The following is a 20,469-nucleotide window of genomic DNA, read 5'->3' as shown; positions in this document are numbered from 1 at the left end:
CCCTTTAAGACCTACCATAGAACCAAGTCCACGGGAGCTTATCTTTATATTTTTACATGCTGTAGTGCCATTTTTGGGAGCATTTCAAGTTGTTATACATCAATACAACCGTTATAGCCCAAATGTTAATAATATGTATGAATTAAGTGCATAATAACTACATAAATTGCAAAAAAGTGCAATAAACTGTTGTTTTTTTTATATAAATTTCTAGTTAGAGAAATTTCAGAAGTTTATCCCTCAAAACTGTAAATACAAAAAAGTTGCACAAAATAGTTTCCCAACAACAGGAAATGTATTTTGAGTGTCTTCATAGTTTTATTTTTGCGATACACCAATTTTTATATACTGCAGGAAAAACAAAAATAAATATTGTAATGCAAATTTGAAAAGAAACTATTTCCAGCAGTGCAATTTGAGTTCTAAGCATCCCAGAAACTATTCAGAAAAGCATGAAGTCAAACATGACTTTTAAAAACACCAGTATAGGCTTATAAGGCCCCAAAGGTAAAAAACGATATTCTCCGCGAAATGACGTCACTTCCAGGTTTTAGGCAGGTAATGGCGGACATGCCATAGTTTGCGCTGAGGTCTGTTCCAACATAGGAAGTGTTATGGACAGCTGATCGGATCGGCAAAGCCTGGAATATTATGTTTTTGTTGCTGCAAGTGCTTTTTATGCAGTTTTTGCAAAGCCATATGTGGAAGGAAACCGTGACTTAGGATAAGCTGATGGCATAAGATGTAAGTACAACTCCTCCGCTTTCATATGCAAAAGAAATTATTGCACTAGTGTACATGGTCCCGGTGTTCTGGGAATCCATCCTATCTGAAAAAAAACATCCTACCCAATGGTTCTGCGCAGACTCGGTGCATGCGCACAACACCAACCACAAATTAACTTCTTTTTCTCTCACCTATCCGGAATATTTCTTAAGGTTATGGTTATGGTTAGGGGCAGGGTTAGGTTTAGTCGCAATTAACTGTCAAATTATAATAGGGGTAGGACGTTTTGTCAGAGTAGGGTGGTTTCTCAGAACACCGGTTCTACAGGGATTTAAAAATAGTTAGGCAAAACAGAGCGTGCTGCTCCAACAGGTTTTAAAGGGTTAAAGAAAGAAAATGATAGAACAACCTAATAACCATAACTTTTTGTTTTTTTCAGTTCATAAGTTATATATAAAATAAACAAGCATATATATTTATTTATGAATTACACACCTATGAGAATGAGCAAGTCTAAATATTTTCTCTACTCTCAGCTAAGCTAAGCTAGCTTCTGCCTGACTATAGCTTAGCTGTTTTCAATCTCTTAATCTAGTTATAGTAAACAAAGTAAATATATAATAATGTTATTATATGATAATGCAGCGGTAGAATCAGTCCATATTGTAATTCTACTGCTGTTCCTCAATAATTTTTAACTTTTTATAACTTAAAATTTCAAGATAACTACTGGAGTTATGTATCTAGCTTACATAATTTCAAACAAAAAAAAAAAAAACACAAAAAACAAAAAATAAAAAAAATTACATGTTGTTTCTAAATGAGTAAGACTTAGAGATACTAACTTGAAAATTTGATTTTTGTGGCGGGAACAAGCTTCCAAACTATACACCAAGAGGGCTGGCAGTCAGCCTTTTATTGATAAGTAGCTAACCTAGTGAGATTTAAACACTTACTTTTATATATAAATAAATAAACCAAAGCAAAAAACAAGAAAATGTTGCATTTTATTTTTTGCAATATAGTATTGTATTATACTTTTTTAATACAATTGGATTTCTAACAGGAAACATGTTAACACCTGGCTATTGTTTGGTTATGGATCTATGACAGGATGCTAACTACAGCAGATGATAATAGCATAGTTAAAACAAAAACTTTAAATAAACTTACAGAAATTTACACCAGAAGGTTGTGGTGGTTGGCAGTGACAATTAGCTACAAAGTAGCCGCTGCTTCAAATTCTCTGTTACTTCTTATTGGTGTAGGAAGTCAACATTTTTGTTTAATTGTACCACATGATTCATTAATACTTTCATGTTTGCGTTAAAAGAAATTTAAAAAGAACTAGCTATGAGCTCTAATTGGGGGATAAAGTAGGATTTGGCAGCTAGGATAACCCTGAAGGCCTTTACACAAAAAGCATGCTGTGAAAAAGCAACATGAAATCTGAACTTCCTGTGTAATGAAATGTGAAAAAACGAACTTAACATCAAATCATGACGAGCTAGTTTCTAAACAAGAAAAATACAAAACAGATTCATATAATTCAAAATAGAAGGCAGTTTCGTACATATTTTAGGATGTCAGTCCAGCAGTTTGAGCGCTTGTTGGCAGAGTTGGGACCACATCTGAGGAGGCAGAGAAATAATTTCAGACAGCCGATTGACACCAAGCAGTGTCTAGCTGTATGTCAGAGGTAAGTATCATTGTATATTCAGTACCAGTGTATGTTTTGCACTAGTAGGTCACTTGCTGCCAAATACAGTGATCTGACAGGTCAGCTCTATTTATTTGGATCCGATAAATCGAGCTAAATGCCACAAAAAAATCATCCAGCAAAATCAGGCTGTATTATGAATAGGTGAGTCCAAAACACATTTTTATGCATCAGTTGTGTAAAGGCCTTATGACAGGGTCACTTAGAAATATGTCACAATAATTTTTTATATTGAGCTGCAGTGAAGTTACATTTCTATTCAAGCTGTGCGAAATTATATTACATCCTTATATGTGACCTGTGCTGCTGCAGCTGCTCTGAGAGTCACTGTTGTTTAACCAAAGAAATTCAACCCGATATAAGCAGAGGTTACATAATCATGCTGGTTTTCCAACCCTGTACAGTTTAAAGCTTGTACAAAGGATGAATTCGGTGAGTGAATCTAATCAGCATCATCATCTTAAATTTAAATTGCTGTCTGCTGCCCTTGATTTAATCTAGTATTGAGCATGAACAACACAATCTGCTCTGCACCAGTTCAACACAGTACATTACCATAAATGTAACCAGTTTAGCCTGCACTAACTACCTCATATTTTCATGTAACCTTTGAGCAACACAAAATTAGTATGGTTCAGTTTGTTTTGCAAGATATTCACAGAATGGACCCCCCCCCCCCGACCTATAGCAACACATTCAACAGCCAATTAAAACTGTAAAGAAATATAGAATTAAACCAGAATTAGTTTACCACACGTCAGTGCTTACCTTTGGAAATCATTTGTTCTGTCTTCTTTCTTAGTCTGGCACATAGTCCATTTAGCTAGCAGACTCACTGTGCTCTGAACAGAAACAGGATGCAGTATGTGTTTGTTAAGCTGTTCGAAAAGTCGCATCTAAAGAAATTGCTCTTAAAAAAACTATAGATGCTGAAGTACAGCATGTGGGAACTTAATGACAGCTGTACTGTCAGAAGAAGGAACGGGTGGAGGGATCCAGATTCATATTCAGATGACTTTATTAATCCCAAAAAAGGGAAATTTGTACCTGCTCACATAGTCAAACTCACACAACCCCGAGAGTGTGTGAGGTCGTTACATTCTTATTACAGAACAAGTATCTCCATGCCGTCAGCTGAAAGCATCACCAAGCTGCAGCGCACGAAAATGTGCTCACTCCACAGTATTAAGTATTAATCTGCCTTTCTGCTTTAAATGCTCATTAGCCGAAGATGCCAGCACATTCGGGACTATTTTAGCCCCTAAATTTAACCCCTTCTATTCTTTTCTACTTCGCTATAACCTCTAAATGAAACAGGAAGCTCCGCTGAGGGGATTCCCCCATTTATATAATCTGTGATATAGCCTATATGAGAGCTAATTTCTTCCCTCCTCTATTTCTCCTCTTTCCCCCCCTTCGTTCAGCCTCTTTTTAGTGTGAGAATCCCCCCGTCCCCCAGTTTATAGTGATGGTCAAATTGATGGCTCTAATTCTATCCAATGAAAAAAGGTTGTTAAATGTTATTAAAGTCACCCACCCAAAGCAGGGGAGAAAGGAAGTGAAAGAATAAGAACATGGTGAAGAGGAGAGGAATTAAAACTTGCTTTGTATCGGCAATGAAGAAAACTAAAAGAATAAATGGACCCAATCTGGCTGCACTTGGTGCTAGAATGGCTGCCCATCCAAAAGCCCATGCCCAATCCACCATGTCACTTTTGTCCGTCTCCAAACCCTGCGGATGCTCTGCTTTTATAGCAGATGCACAGAACCAAAGGATGTGAGGCGTGAAAGCAATGGGAAATTCATTACATATTCCTACCCCCCTCCGTTCACCATAATCACCACAATTAGCAGACATCTGCAGTGACTCCAAAGCTGGGAGTGTATTCAGGCAATCAGAGCAGCTTCACCGACAGCACTGACTGCAGCCCCCTCTGTGATGGGCCTCATCCTGAAGGGAAGCATTCCATTAGAAACTCAGTGATTAATTGAGACGCCGAATTCGCTTCTGGCATCGAGCACGAATGAAACCCAACAGGAGGCATCCATGATGGCAGAGCCGCGCACGGGATTGCGGTCCAGAGTTGGCGGGGACTTTAACATAGTGTCGATGGTGTTAGATGAGGCGCTCACGCTGTTGGTTCGCAATTATCAGTATGAGAAGAGTTACTAGAAAACAGCTATGTGAAGATTTTCTGACCCATCAAGTAAACAAAACCTGTGTGTGTCTAACGATAACCGGATTTTATAGGTACTTACGGATATTGGTATTATCCCCCGTGCTCTGAGAAACCTGGAATCCAGATTCCTGAAATCCACTAAAGCCTTTTATGTTGTTTAGCTGTAGATGTATCTTGTATGTAAAGGACATTTTAAAGGAACTGTTTAACTTAAATGTGAAGCACCGGCTGTCAGACATTTGCTTAGCATAAGATAAAAGCAGGAATCTAAAATAACTTTTCCAACCAAATGATGCTGATCTGTACTACTGTGTGTTATTTCTACCCTTCACTTGTAAATCTCTAGAGATGTTGGTACATTTAGACTCCCTGTGTTTATACTTCTTGACCTAAGCAAAGTTAACACTCTCAGTTTACAGATATGAAGCGTCAAGCTTTTCAAATCTCTGCGAGAAAACGGGCACATTCTTCAAAATGTCAAACTATTCCTTTAAGACGTCTCTGATTGGATGATTATCAAAAGTGTTGGGTGGCCCACTGTATGTTCTCCATCTGTAGTGGATGACAGCATGTTAGACAGCTCATTACTGAAGCAGTTGGAGATGTCACTCTTACTAGGCACAGTATGGAACATCCACGGCTTTAAGCCTCAGCTTGTCATGAAAATTAACAGTAACACATTGGACTCTTATCATCTTGCCTTGAGTCCGGCGCCGGCTCGTTTCCCGGATTGCGCGGCACGTGGAAGTAAGTGTAAATACGTACATCAGTCGAGCTTACGCGGACGCAGCTGCAATTGAGCCTCATTGTCCTCGGAAAAAAGGGGGGAAAAAGCCAGCTTTTTATAAACTCAGCAGACAGGCATGTTGTCACACAGACGAAAACACATTTGGAGTTTATTAGATTCATCTGCAGGAGATGAAATCATCCAGAACAGTTGAATGATTATGTGTATCACTTTATAAATGGTTTTTAGTAACGACTGATGCATTATTTAGAGAAACACCACACTATAACAAATACTCCAAACAATCCAAAGGAATCCTTTTAATTTTCCGGTTTTATTTCTTTACAGTGAGTGTTTTTCTCCAAATGCACAGAGTACACGCTTGATATTTGCCAAACTTAGCTTTTCCTCCTCATATGCAAAGCTGACGTACTTTGTATTCTGCAGATTTTAAAATGTGCATTATTTACATCAGATGTGATTATGCGTCCGCAATGGATTTCAGTGCTTCTTGGCACATCACTACGTATCAGTAGAATAACATGAAAGCCAGCCACCGCAAAATGTACGGCAGTCGTCCCGCTGCTTGCGTGTATGTGTCCTAATGAGATGCAAACAAAACATAAGACCACTCATCAAAGCACCGTTCAGTGAACTCATGCTCAAAATATCCACATGGTGACGTAAAATTATAGGATTTTGTACAGCATCGAGCGTTGTTTTGTTTGAGGAAGTTGGAGCTAACCTATAACACAGAGTGGTGCAGTGGTTAGCGCCGTCATCTCACAGCAATGAGATGACAGGTTTGAATCCACCAGCTCGTTGGGGTTTTTCTGTGAGCTTACTTTACTCTGGCCTTCCTCTCCCTCCACAGTTAGAAGACACGTTCGTAGTTATGTTGTGATTCTAAATTAGTCATCTAGATTTGTCAACCTAGGCTAGCTTTTAAGAAACTTAAATGTGCTTAACTAGAACTACAAAGCAGAATAAAATGGAAGGGCTCAATGAAAGTACAAATACCTTAAAAAATCGACTGATTTTAAAACTGCTCTCGCATTAGTGTGCACTTTCTACCAGTGTAAAAACACAAGCAAACGAAGAAGCCTTAAGTTTGGAGTTATTATGTGATGTATGTAATGAGTAAATGTGGGGTGTTTTTTCTTCTTTTAAATGAGGCTTTAAATTTGTATCTGTAGTTATAAATGTTAACACGCTATTAAGAACATTTCAACCCAGTGGAGAGCTCTGTGATAAACGGATCGTTTTGTTCCAGGAGTGGTTCATCGAATTAAGCGCCGACAAAAAGGATCTTTTCAGTTTGTCTTTTACAGCAAGGCCGTTTTCAGCTACTATCACTGTGCAAGTTTATCATGTTACACCTGCATTTATTAATCACCGAAAAGACTCTTTCCTGGTGAAGTCAGCAGAACTGAAAAGGACTTTCATGCAAAAAAAAAACTAACCCACCCCGAAACCCCGGGATTTCACACATATACTACCCCTCTCACAGAACAGAGCTGACCCTAACCAAAGCAGAAAGACAAGTGGGGGGCCCCAGTGCAAAACTGATGAAGAGGACAAGCACATCAGATGCCGCACAGGTCTTCAGGGGGAAGTTTCATTAAATAGCAGTGCTGTTGTATGATATCTTGTCTTGTTTGGTGTTGTGTTTGGTTTAGCTCACACAATGTGTTTGTAGAACACAGGAGTGGTGTTCGCTAAAAATGGACCACTGAAACAATCGTAAACAACTAATGACATGTAATTCTGTGAATTCAGTGTCTTTTGCATTTCTGATGAATTCCATGTCATATCAGATCAAATACAAAAGGAAGGTCAGCTAAAAGGTAACCCTGAACTTTAGATTTCACTATACCTTGTCAAAAAGGGGCACCCAGATTCTTTAAAGTCACCGAGAACCATGTGATGCTTTGGTTTAAAAGGAAAGATGAATTGCACCGACTAAGGAATTATAAGGTTTTCACACCATAGCAGCCGCACGCATAAACACCCACGTGGTTAGATTTGTGAAAGAGCTGTGATTGAAGCTGGGGCTAAATTAAGAGGAAAGACAGATTAGAAGCTTAACGGAAATCAAGCCAAGGCTGTTGCTCTCATTTGGATGTTGGAAATTAGACCGAATAGTGAATAAATCTAGGTGCTTTACTTTCGAGAGCACCGTTCCCACCAGTTATGCAAATTAGCCTTCAAAATGCACACAATAATCGAATGATGTGGCGCTTTGTTTGGAGCTTTGAGCGTGCTTATTTTATAGGTTTAACAGGGACGAGAGCGGCGCCTCCTCGTTTTGCGGCTTCTTCGTGGCTGTCGTAAAATCGTAGAGCTACAATGAAACGGGGTGTGATCCTCAACTTGGTGTTTCCTTCCTTCTAGCATGGGTTTGGGCCTTATAAAGGCCTGTGTGGTGTGCCACAGACACGCCGCCTTTCTGCTGTGTGGAGAAATGTGTTCAATCACCATGGCTACTGGACAGACCCCTGCTGTGGTTATTAGGATTTCTCTGTCTGCTCGCACAGGTTAACCACTCACTGTCTGTGTTACGGATGCGAATGTGAGTGAGTGTGTTCAGGAGGGTTACAGGTCAAGAGGTGATTTAATATTATAATTATAGAGCCAGAGTGGTGGGTTTTTTTAAAAGCAGGATCTCACCTAGAATGGATCAGCTCGGACCGCGCTGCCTCTCAACAGTATGTGAGAAGGGGGAACATGAGAAAGCTTTAAGCTGTATTGATTCAGCCGACTACTCTCGGAGTGAGTACCAGAGGATCTGAAGACAGAATTATCCATGCACCATTTCCTCCCCTGCTCCTGTGTGGAAAATTCTGCAGTTCCAGCTTTGTCGTAGCCTACATACAGCAGAAACACACACACTCAGGGCCCCATAAACATTGTGCTTAGGGACACACACAGCAAGAGAGAGAGAGACACACACACAGCGTTGAGGTTTGATGTTGCAGAATAATAGTTGTTTGATTTATTTATAGTCATTCCCTTCCATCTGAATGGCTCTGCATATTTTTTTGTTAAATTAATCTTAAAATAGGACAAGCAGACGGATTAAAAAAAACCCTGCAGAAGCACGCTGCTGTAATGCTGTAAAATTTAGGATTTTCTCTATAGGCTGCTACATCATTTTTCCCATATTAAGTTATGCCGTAATGTGGGTTATTATAGCGGTCTCTGAGCCTACATAAAGTGCGCTGAGGTCTTTATAAACACTAATAACACGCACTTGGGTGTTCCAGTTTCACTCTGAGTCCATATGAAGAGATTATGGGAAGCCATAAAACTGTGGAGGATAAGTCCCACCAATGAAATATGAATTTCTGAGACACGGGGCATTGTCTGCATATGCCTCTTTGCCCTGAGTATCCTCCTCCTCTACTCCCCACCCGGTTTCTCCTGAATAATGCACGATGGACACCCCCTCCCGCGCTTCCTCCCTTCAGCCCCCTCCTCCGCGCCGGCCCTGTGTCCAATAGCCGACGCGCATTTTATCAAGCTATCTCCTCTGAGCCAATCCCAGTCCACTCAGTGATCCCTGTAAACCGGATGCCCTCCCTTCTGCCCCTCAAACAGACGTAATCTGTGGATCAGAGAGGCAGGCGCCCAGTCAGTGCGTGGACTTGGTGTCGGATGAAGAAGATGGGAGTAAAAATAAAAATTAAAAAAATTAAAAAAGAAAAGAAATACTCCCCGCTGCAGAATCAGAAGAAACTGCGATCAGCGCCCCCGCGACAGGAGAATGAGTCCTGCTGCTTCACCAGCAGGGTGAAGGGAAATCTTGTGAGTATGCCATCATGTCAAATGCATAACCTAAAACGGGGATGTGGTGTTTTTTTGGTTAATCCGGTGCAGTCGGCGCAAAACCGGCGGTTTAGTTAAAAAGAGATGATGCATCTTTTTTTTATATATGTGCGTTTTTGTAATAAAGTATGAATGAGCTGATTAATACGTGGCTGGATGTGAAACTCTGTGGCGGTGTGTGATGTACTCCAGGTTGTCGCTCGGTACTATCGAGGCGGTTTTAGCTCTCAATGCCACTCATTTCTTCTTCTGGGCATCCGTGTGACTAAAGGAAGAGAAGGGGGAAAAGGGCGATTTCCGATTGCTTTGGCATGTATGAATCCTTTAAAAGCGCACTTCAGTTTAAAAAAAAAACGCTCTCGCAGACGCGTCGATTGCACACGGTGGGCAGACAAACGCTGCCCTCCCTTCTCGGAAAGTTTTAACGGTGTGTTTAAAAGAGCTCAAAAGAATCACGCCGAGAGGCTTCAGTGCAGCATAACTTTGACTGCTTTCACTCAGCAGACAGTCTTTCGTTCACACTGAGGCCTGAAAGTCGGCTGATAAATGGTGTCTATTATTTTTCCCAGCCGAACAATGCGTACCGGCTTTGTTTGGACCATCTGTCATTGTATCGACATTACAGCCAGCCCTCCTGCCCCACAAAGAATCCCGAGTGGGAGACACCTGAAGCGCAGACAGCAGACAGCGATCGTTCAGAGCCGCCACCCGTCTCTCGCCAAGCCGTGACTCATGGTGTGGTCCGTCTGAGTGGATGGGTGCGTAACGCGGCCACAAAATAAACAGGCGCTGGAACAAAGTGTTGCAACTGAAACATGATTTGTTTTTGGGGAAGGGATTCCACATAATGCACGCGTGTCTGCTGATGTGTTGTTTATCCTCAGATGTACGCTGGGACTGGAATGGTGCAAGTAGAGAAAAGCGTTTGCTCTATTTGCGCATCCTGAATTCTCGGAAACAGCTTGTTGCGCATCTGACTTCCTCCCGGAATTTTTGGGCCTTCGGCACATGGCGAAAAAAACAAAACAGCCAGACTGCCATTTTCAGGGTGGGCACACACACACACAGATACAAATAAACACACTCCATCACAAGCACTGCACACTCAGTTTGGGGCATAGAGGCCTGATAAGCAGCACAGCTTTGACCCTCCAGTTAGTTGAATGCAGCTGAGGCCAGGAGACTTCAGAAACTGCACTGCTTAGCTTATAGACACGTGGTACCAAGCACTAATATGCCTTAAGGTTAATGAGGCAGTCTCCATAAATTCTTTTGCCATCTGGATATAGTAGGTCTAGACGCTTAGTGCAGCACTACATTTTACCCACTATAGATTACTCACAGAGTGATTTGATGAAAAAAAAAAAAATCAATGGAATTGAAGAAAAAACATTTACCTACTGCCGAGAGCCATTTAACTGCGTGTACTTTAATTTCTTTTACATAAATTAGTGGGAAAATCTGCCTCAGTAAGCCGTGTGGTGGAAGAACACTCCTGATAGGCACTGATGTGATCAGCTGTGATGGCCTCGCTTCCATCCCTGTCAGGACTGAGTTACATTTAATTCACTTTAGCCGTGTCCCCTGTGAAGTAGAAAAAGCTGCTCCCTCACATTACAGAGCAACCAATGTCCGGGTGCATAGCTGTTTAATTCGGTTTCAGAGAGTTATCGGGGTGGGATAAGTGAACGGAGCAAAGCCAGCGTCTTCTTGCCGCTGTAATGTGGACGCAGGGGCGGTTTGGATGTTGGCTTATCTTATCTCCTGCTTGGATCTATGATCATCATTCCTGCATAGCTCATTATCACATATGATGAGTTTCATCAGCTGCACCCTGCAATTATGTCGAGAAGCAACCTGCTATCACAGCGGAGAGGCTCTCAGCCGCAGATCACTGTTGTTCCTCCATTACACGGCATCTATTTCTCAACAGAGTCCGCAGAACAGTTCCAATTAAACATTATTGTTGCTTTAGTTTGTCTCTGTCGGTGGAAATGCAGCGATGGCACAGGGGATCATCATCAGCAACAGCAGCTGGGGTTCGCCGATTCGTTCATTCTGGTTCAAATTCAACTCCTGGATGACGAAAATGTTGAGGATAGCACAGCTCAGTTCAGCTGCACTCATTCAGCACGACTGCCTTTTTTTAAATAGCAAAAAACTAGTTACATCTTGTATATTTTTATAAATCCGTCTCTGTCTAAGGATCCAAAACAGCCAATACAATACAATCTCACAACTCCTGTGAAGAAACCTTGCGGTATGTCCATGCATCTCAGCTAAATGGAAGTTTAGGCCTGAATGCGTTCATATCAACAGGATCCTGTGTGTGTTTGTTCTTCCCCTGTGTGTGTGTGTCTGATTGGGTAATGGGTAAATGGAAAGGCTAGGTAATGGAGACCCCTGCACCCTGCCTTAGGCATTGTGACATACTGCGTGTCTAGATGAGTGTATGACCTCTAACCTCTTGTCTAGCCAACGGCTCAGGTCCGCTTGGGTCAAGCCAGGTGGCTTTCAAAAGCCTACTGGCCCGTTCACAAGCAGATGACATTTAAACTCTTTGCACGTCGGCTGATCAGCAGCAACATTAAAGCCACCTACCATAACATTGTGAACGCCCACCTTGTCTTGCACCAATATTGCACCTCTTGATGGGTGGGCCTCCAGGATTGTTGGACCTTTGTCGTGTTTCTCAAGCTGTTCCTGAGGAGTTTTTGCCGCATTGTGGTGGACGCCGCTGCTTTCAGGGAATACCCTCGCTGTGGTAGGTACACTTGATCTACGACCATATTCGGAGGGGTTTGATATGCAGATCAACGCACATCTCAGAGGAACGAAACAGTCCAAAATAAGATCTACTTAATTCAGCCTTTTCCTTACTTCTTAAATTCAGCTCCCGAGAAATGGCCTTTCTCTCGCAGCAGCTCAAAATCCCAAATTAAGATCTTAAAATGCTCTTTTTCTTCTCTCTGCGCTGGCTGTTTGTTTATTTGAAATGACTAACCCAAGAAAAGAGTAAGAAACAATCACATATATATGATTGGACTGCACAATATCAGAAATCAGTCTCAGTGATCGAAATCATGCCTTTGAGTCTCTGTGCATTTTATCTCCTGCTTTTCTTGTGTTTCTCCTGCTATTATCCAACTGGGCAGAATAATTGGTCTTAGCTTGATTTATTATTTTGCTCTTCTTATGGTTCTGAGAGGAGACAAAGACGAGAGGAGACAAAGAAAATGGTTGTCTGGCTTTGTGTTACAGGTAAATTTATAGAGTGGTAGTCGTGGGAAATGCTGATTATGGGGCTAAGAAAACAAGTTAAACATCTCTGGAATAATCAGATTTTACCCATCCCTCTCATGCCTACATATTTTTTTCCCCCCAAACAGCCTGATTCTTCTTCTGCTTTTATCTTAAAGGGTCAAAGTGTAGTTGACCAATAAAGATATGAGAAACAACAGATTTAAAAATCCAGACGCAGATCGGCTAATCTGCTCGTTTTTCCCACGTTGTGGTTGCGGTGTTTAATCTCAAACTACCGTAAGACACAAACTAGCCTTGAACCTGTCGCTGCTGAGAGAAACAGCCCGTCTCCATTCTGTCACTACATGCTCTCTATTGTATCTCTGCACAAGAAACTCCCCATTGGAAATTTTGGAATCTTTCCCATTGTTCCTAAAGGAAAGGGGGCTTTCATATGGAAGTGGGGAATGCCAGGAAATGACTGGCATTCTTTGTGGACAATTTGAAAATAAACTTGTGGGTCCTCACTTCTCTCTCAACAGCCAAGCACAAAACTAGAAATTAGAAGTGAGGGTCATGGTGTTAACAATTCCCTCTTTCTTGTGTTTCCTGCTGTAATTTGTCCCCAAATGTATATTTTCTTGTACTGGAGACGCGCCACCGCAGTTTCCGCTTTTTGTCGAGAGTTTTGCACTCTCTTCTCGACAGTTTCTTGAATGGATGCATTCTCTCTGTCTTTTTTTACTTTTCCTTTTCCCTCAGTATTTGTCCTTATTTTGCCTTATATTCCCCCCGCCTGTCTTTAAACACAACCCCGCTGCTTGGGCTCTGCTTTATGAGGTGTGACAGTTGAAGTCTGGTTGCCGAGGCAGGCCGCGTGGACTGGAACGTAAAGCTTTGCATTCAGCCGGCTGCAGCCGGGTTTGTGGAGGACTTAAACTCACTTCACCCCTATACAGTACCTCGTATGCAGGAACTGCCTTCATTATGCTGAGCTGGCATGAAAGTGCAGAACTGGAAGGAGGGGAGAGCGGGGAGAGGGAAAAAATAACACTTTAACCTCGGAGCTCGTAGTTGAACACATGCAGTTGCTACCTTTGAAGGGAAAAACTGAAAGAAGATTAAAAGCAGATGTTAATTGAATTAATTCATCACTTCAGCTGCACAAAGTTTAGCCTCTTTTTTTTCTTGTGTATTTTGGCTAAAAGTGTTCATAGCTCTCTCTCACTGCTTTGATTTAATACTAAACAGGCTGTTTTTCCCAGACGATCAGCCTCTCCACCCCACAGATTGACACTCACACCTTACCCTCCTCCTCAAACTCCTCTTGTTGTTTTTCCCACCGGGCCAGGGGTAGTTCCCAGGTATTTGACCAGTCTAGCGTAGCAGGGAGGCTGGTTGTTGTGTCCTCTGTGAGACAAAGGCAGCGTGCCTCAAGTATAGGGATGAAAGGAAACGGGGCTGTGCAGCCACTCATTTTTACAATGGGAAACCTCCTTAGCGAGGCTGTAGGGCAAATGACCACCTTCTCTCTTCCTTTTCTTTAACAAGCACCGAGGCTGAGAGCGTGTCTCTATCTTTTTTCTTTTTGTAGTAGGAGGAGCAGCGCCGCGTATATACCTATAGATGTGAGTTTGTGTGCGCGTGTAAAGGAGGAAGGGATATCCTTTGTCTCTGCACAGACTGCTTTTTGAGCTTTCGCTTCCTTACACCTGCTCAGCTGACAGATGGTGCTTCGCTGTTAAAAGATGAACCAGCAACCGAGGTTGAAATTGGTAAAAGATGGGTGGGGGAAATTTAAGGGAGATATCAGAAAAATAAATACGTATGCCATTTAAAAATGTTGCTGGATCCTCTCTTCAGTAAAAGGGGACACGGACATTGGGTGTTTTGCTTTCTTCAAAATTGAAGGAATTACCTTCAATTACCAGTAAGAAAAAAAAGAAAGAAATAAAAGCCACTTTTAAGATATTAAAAGCAACAAAATCTGTTCAACTTCACAGTGTTACATTTAAGGCTCGATAAGTGCTGTAGGACATTTTGGCGTCGGTGAGTCTAAAAACCTAAAAACATACAATATGATGTGAAAATGGCTTTAATTTTATGAGCAAATGATATATTTTTTCATTAAATCTTCTATATTGGTCCTCAGTGTAGTGTTTTCAGGAGGGGCAGGGGGTGGGAGCGGAAGCCGCAGGAGTCTTTTATGGCTCCAGGTCCAGAGACAACCTGTTCTCAGGCACTTCTCTCCTGGCACTTTTTTATGACATCATAAATTCCTCCATTTCCTCTGACCAGCCCTAGGTGGGTATAAAGGACGTACCTGGCCAGTAATTGTCTGTCTGGCCCTCTCATCTGTCGGATTCCTAATGCTGCTGGTGACCTCCTCCAGAGCCAGACTCTCAGACTGCCTCAGGATACAGAGATCTCTTAGATCTGCACCGTGGACCAATAAAAACTGTAGTTTATTTGTTGAGTGATCAAAAAAAAAGAGTGAAAGAGAAGAAGAAACAAAAAAGCTTGTTTCTAGTTCATTTAGATTAGCAACGAGAGTCAGCCTGGCACCCACATTATAGAGGCCTCTCTGCGTGCATGTGCTCTTCAGACCGTCAACATCAACCCACTCCCACTCTCAGACCTGTTGATACCTTTTGTTTGTTGAAATCTGAGGACGAACAGCAGAAAAGAAGGGATTAGGGGAAGAAAGACAAAGTTTTTTTTTTTCTTTTTTTTGGAGGGAAGGGGGCCCAGAAACACTCAGCGCTCACATTAATCTGACGCTCAACTCGGCTGGCCTCAGGGAGGCTCGAACAATACACACACCAGCATGACAACATTCCTGGAGGTTAAAAAGGTCAGGGGTCACCCAGTGACCCCACCCTGCCAATCAGTTCCAGGGCACTAACTCGGGGCCTTTGTTTTTGCTTTATGTCTTCGCACTTGTTGAACAGACTCTGAGCCTTATGTTACAATGTGCCCTTTGCTCTCTAATAGACTGGATTGGCACGGAGCACTTTTACGTTTGTTAAGTCAGTTTTGGCTTAGATAATAATCGTTTTTTTAAAAACAGGGAGGGGGCTGCGAAGAAGGAGAGCGTAGCAGTGTTTCATTGCTGCAGCTTCGGGGTTCAGAGGCTTAAATGCAAAACAGAACATGGAGAAAGAAAACACATTAGCCCGAGGCTGCAAAATGTGCACATTGACTTTAAAAAGCTTTGGCCAGGTTTGCTTGGCAGTATACTTTTTAATATTATGTCTGTAGCCTATGGTGCATACTATAACCCAGCCAGATGTTTGGCAAGCCCACATCTATATATGGGAGCAAAAGGAACCACGGCAGAGCAGCCAAGCTGTAATTATTGTCCATATTTTCAATTGATTTATGCCCATTTTATATAATCAGCCCACCCGGGTCACTTATTAGTCCAACATAGGCAACGTCGATGCTCAAAGTTGTATTTTTCCTTCCTCATGGAAAATCCAGCTTCGTTTTTTTTCTTCTTCTTCTTCTTCTTCTTTTTTTTTTGCAAACAGCACGGCAGACTTCAAATAAAGTCTGCGAGCCGTCATTAAAGTGGAGCGTATGCATGTGTAGGCATGGAGTGGCATGTGAGGCCCCTACGGGGAGACTGCAGGTCTGTTAGTCATTATGACTGAATGTACAGTATACACTGGAGTGGACACGCAGCTACATTAAAGCCTCACCCACGGCCACATTGGACCACCCCAGAGACACACCGCTGGCACTTCCTCTGCCCGCTTCCATCGCTCAGCCTCAAGGGAAGTGCGTTTAGGGATTTCCTGAGCAAACTCGGGGCAATTAATCGTGGGTTGATTAGGAAACTTTCTAGTGAAAATCCAATTAATTGTAAGAAAACATTGTATTCTTTTCCTTCTTTTTTTGTGTTTGTTGTTCTGTGCATTGAAATAAACACCCTCCTGTGTTTTCTTGTCTTCTAGGTTTTCCCACCCGGCTCCGTGAAGATGATTTCAGTCAGGTATACTTCACCACAGCATTCAAATACTCACTTTCTTGCAAAAATATTCACAGTGCGTCACAGAAAGATGGCTATAAACCTCTTGAATTTTATCCTGCATGCCAAATCCGCTTATACAGTGGAGGAAGGAGACACCGCTCTCTATTAGTCTGCAGTTAGAAATGAAAGCCTATCTTGGCTGCAGCTGTGGAGGAGCTCCAAAGATGGGGACGTTTATTGTCAGGAACAAATAGAGGCCTTTTTATTTTGTCTAGCAGCTGACGCCTCTCCCCACCCACTCCTCCATAACCGCTTTTGTCAGTAATGTAGAGTGGCCTGCTCGGGCAAGAGCGAGAGACCATGAGAGTTTCAGAGTGGAAAGGGAAAAAAAAGAAAAAGAAGTGGAGTTAGCTGTTGATAGGCTCGGGGAGGAAAGGCACGGCTGTTTGCCATATGGCGCAATTATCAGCTATTTGAAATGATTATCACTCTCCATCAATACAGTGTTTAAATGTATATATCTGAGTGTGTGTGTGTGTGTGTGTGTGAGATTTGATCTCTGGTTTGTGCCCCCGGTGTAATGTTGAGATTCTGTGACCTGCAGCTTGGCCCCCCATTTAAGCTGGGATAGCTATGATCTACCCACCTCTAACCCCAATCCCTCCTCCCTCTGTCACCCCCTCCTTCCCTAACACACACACACACACACACGCAAAGTCTACCAGCACAAAAGAAATATTCAGCTGTAGAGAGGGGGTCTCTCAGAGGGCGCGACATTGAACTGGGGGTGGGTGGGGGGGGGGGGGATTAAGTAGAAATGGCTGGCTGACACTGGGGTTGCCATGGCAAAGCCCCCTTTTTCTCCTCTCCCTTCGACCCTCCGCCTATTTTTCATTTTAGGTCTCATTGTGGGGGCGAGGTGTAAGTGTGTGTGTGACTGTGATGGAATAGGGACGATCTAATTCGACATATGAATTTAGGCTCTTATCAGAAGCTGCCCTGCTTCACCCCGGGAGAAAAAGAGACCTCTGCTTCAGTCAGAAAGAAGAGAAACATCCGAACACGTGATTTTATTTATTTATTTTACAGGCGGGCAGGTTACATATTTGTTACAGACCTGCTATCTGCTGAGTATCATTAAATATTATGGTGCATTTTATTTAGCAGTTAATGTATTCCTGTCATTTAAAAAAATAAAAATAAAAAATGACTTGAACATCTTTGCATGTACACAGAGGAAAGCATGCCACGCCAGAATGCAGAGGCAGTAATTCAAAGACGCGGCGTACGCACGGGACAAAAAACCAAAAAACAAATTGTCTGTTTTATGACTGAATTACAGCGGCAGTAATATGGCGCATTACTCATCCGCTGCAGCCGGGGCGTTATCACGCTAGCCTCATGCTGGCCTCCCAGCAGCCCCAGCAGAGTAATGGATGCAGGTCGAGCTCGCGCGATGACATCAGCACCCTAAGCCGATGAAATGGGGCGATGAATGACCATAGATCAGCGTTTACCACCCTGACGTCAGCCCCTGCTCTGTGCAGCAGTGCACTGACACCGCCGGCAGTTGTTCCCCCAGATACTGGTCCGCTTCGGACAAAGGGAGCTCACAGCAGGACGTCAGTATTGTTCTCCGGACTCGGTGTCCATAAGACCTGTGCCAGGATTGAAGATGGTTAAGCAGAACTGCTCACAGGGTCTTTAAAGAGTAGAAATACAAGCATATGCTTATTATATTTTAGTAGAATTCAGCCAAATTACAGAAATCCATTTTCTCCCCAGTGCCCAGATATTTGTCTCTGAGATTTTATTTTATGCTTCCACCACAAAAAGACTGAAGATGAATGGAAGCACTACTTTGTAGTGAAGAAATGGCTCTAATGAACACCGCTGACAGAATGATATGTGGGTTATTTATAGAAGCTGGGACTTTGTTTCTGGAAAGATGGTTTCGGTATGATAACGTTTTAAATGTTTTTTTTCTCAATGCTGTGATCAAGAAAAACAAAAAAAGAAAACGGCATAAATCAAAGAGCTCAGACAGATCTCACAAAATCTACGCAAAAGAAGCCAAATTTATCCTCATGGCTACACACCACAGGAGGAAATGGAGAAAATGTTTGTCTAGTGTGTGTGTTTTTCTTCTTCTTTTTTCATGTGTGTGAAATCAGTCTTTAAAGAGAAGACAGTGGGATATCAGCGCTAACAACTTTTTCTTCATCTGTGTTTCAGATGCTGTTACGAGCAATTTTCATCTGAAGATGAAAGACTTCGTGTTCCTCTGATTAATGAGGTGGTAGTAAAGCTCTAAAGCAGAGCCTCTCAGCTTATGCTCGAGCTTAAGTATGCTTCGTGATGCTTTTGTGTGTGTGTGTGTGTGCGGGGAACATAACCAGAACTGTCATTGCCCTGAGGACAGCGGACTCATTCTGCCACTGTCTTGTGTCGTTATGTCCTCTCGTTACGCAACCTGACCTCTGTGGTTCTGAGCATCGTCCCCGTCCCCCTGTCCCATGCCTGTCTGACTGGCTCTCCTCCCTCCTCTTCCTCCACACCCTGCCTCCCGTGTCAGCTCGGCTCACGGTCACAGCTGCCGTCCTTCCTCGCCTTGCTTGCCTCGGTGAACATTCAACGCTGTCGGTGAGTTTGGTATGGACACAAAAAACCATCGACCGTTGACTGTGCCCCGTGGTTTGCTCCGACGACGTCAGGAACGAGCGAAGGAAGAAGAAAAAAAAACGAACAAAGGGGCAAAGTGGCTGCATGCAAATCCGGTGACGAGAACAGACGCACACAGCCGCGCCGCACACAAAAGTGACACTCTGTTTCCACTGTACCCGAAGACCTAAGGTCACAATCAACATTCATTGCTGTCGCTGGGTTGGACTGTGTAGAAAAGCTCACTGAACAATGAGTGCAACTGTGGCCCAGATCTGCCTGACTCGCGTCTCAGCCAATCAGTCGGCCGGATGTGAGGCACTCTGATTATTTTATTTATATACTTCTTGTTTTTCACTTCTATTTTCTCCCTCCTTCCTCCCTCCCTGGTGCTGGGAGTCTTAAGGGGAAAGAGAAAGAGAGATAGAGACACAAATAGACTCCTGGCTGCTTGCTTGTCCTCATCCTCCTCTCCTCTAATTGATGGTTATGTGTGCAGCAAGGGGGAAGGAAGCGGAGTGAATGTGTAATCATTTGGAGTCTCTTCTCCTTTAGATGTTTCATCCCTCTCTTTTTTGTTTGTCTAATTATACACTGAGCTGAGTTAACTCTGCGTTAACTGTGCGCCTGTGTTGGCAAGAGAGACGGGCCGATGGAGAGGGAGGACAGGGAGAACAAAAACTCCAGAAAGCTTACAGCAGTAGATAAACGATTATCTAGTTTTCACTAGATTTTGCTCGATGTTCCCCCTCATGCAAACGTGCTGGGAGAAGGAAGGAAATTCCGGCTGTATAAAGTCGATTGTTTCCACCTTTCTCACCGAGGATGCCTCATTATCTGTGTTTGAGTTTCATGAGAGGTTTCCTGCCTGCCCCTGTTTGTTTGTGTGTGTGTGTGCGCTGGCTAAGATAGAGGACCTGTCTGGTGATCTCACGGTGCAATATGTCATTTTCCTTCTATGCTAAAGCCTGCTGTCTCATGGGGAGGAAAAAAAAGCAGTCTATAACCTTGTCTTCCTTCGCAGTCTGGGACCGGCCACACTGCTGCCATTTCTCATTGTAGCCGCCTGCAATGACTTCTGTAATTCAAGTAAGGTGAACCCAAAGCTTACACATGTGATGTATGGGTGTAAGAATATGTTTGTGTCACTGATTTGTCAATTAAACTAATAAAGTTGAATCAGTTCATTAGGCTGATGTGATTATTTACTCTTCGGATTAACTCGTGTTTCACGTAAGAACGATCTTTGTCATCTGTGTCATTTAGTCACCAAGTCCCATGTCCGTGTACCCCCGCCTCCCAAGTCTCTCTATATTATTCATAGAAAAGCACTCTGTGCAGTGGTGCAGAAGAGTGGAGGTGATGTAATAGTGGCCTTGAGCGTGGCTTCGGACTGTCATTTGGGATG

The 20,469-nt window shown here is 42.8% G+C and overlaps 1 long non-coding RNA gene across 1 annotated transcript; it reads left to right on the top strand.

Moving 5' to 3' along the window:
• The first annotated feature begins 8,852 nt into the window (after window positions 1–8,852).
• LOC120727544 lies at window positions 8,853–20,251 on the top strand. The gene is made up of 2 exons (XR_005694553.1): window positions 8,853–16,421; window positions 18,636–20,251. It is a non-coding gene; the product is annotated as an uncharacterized LOC120727544 (long non-coding RNA).
• The last annotated feature ends 218 nt before the right edge of the window (window positions 20,252–20,469 follow it).

This window comes from Simochromis diagramma, unplaced genomic scaffold, assembly GCF_900408965.1.
Source record: "Simochromis diagramma unplaced genomic scaffold, fSimDia1.1 OVJJ01000205.1, whole genome shotgun sequence".
NCBI lineage: Eukaryota > Metazoa > Chordata > Actinopteri > Cichliformes > Cichlidae > Simochromis > Simochromis diagramma.
This window is presented reverse-complemented; position numbering and strand designations above follow the sequence as displayed.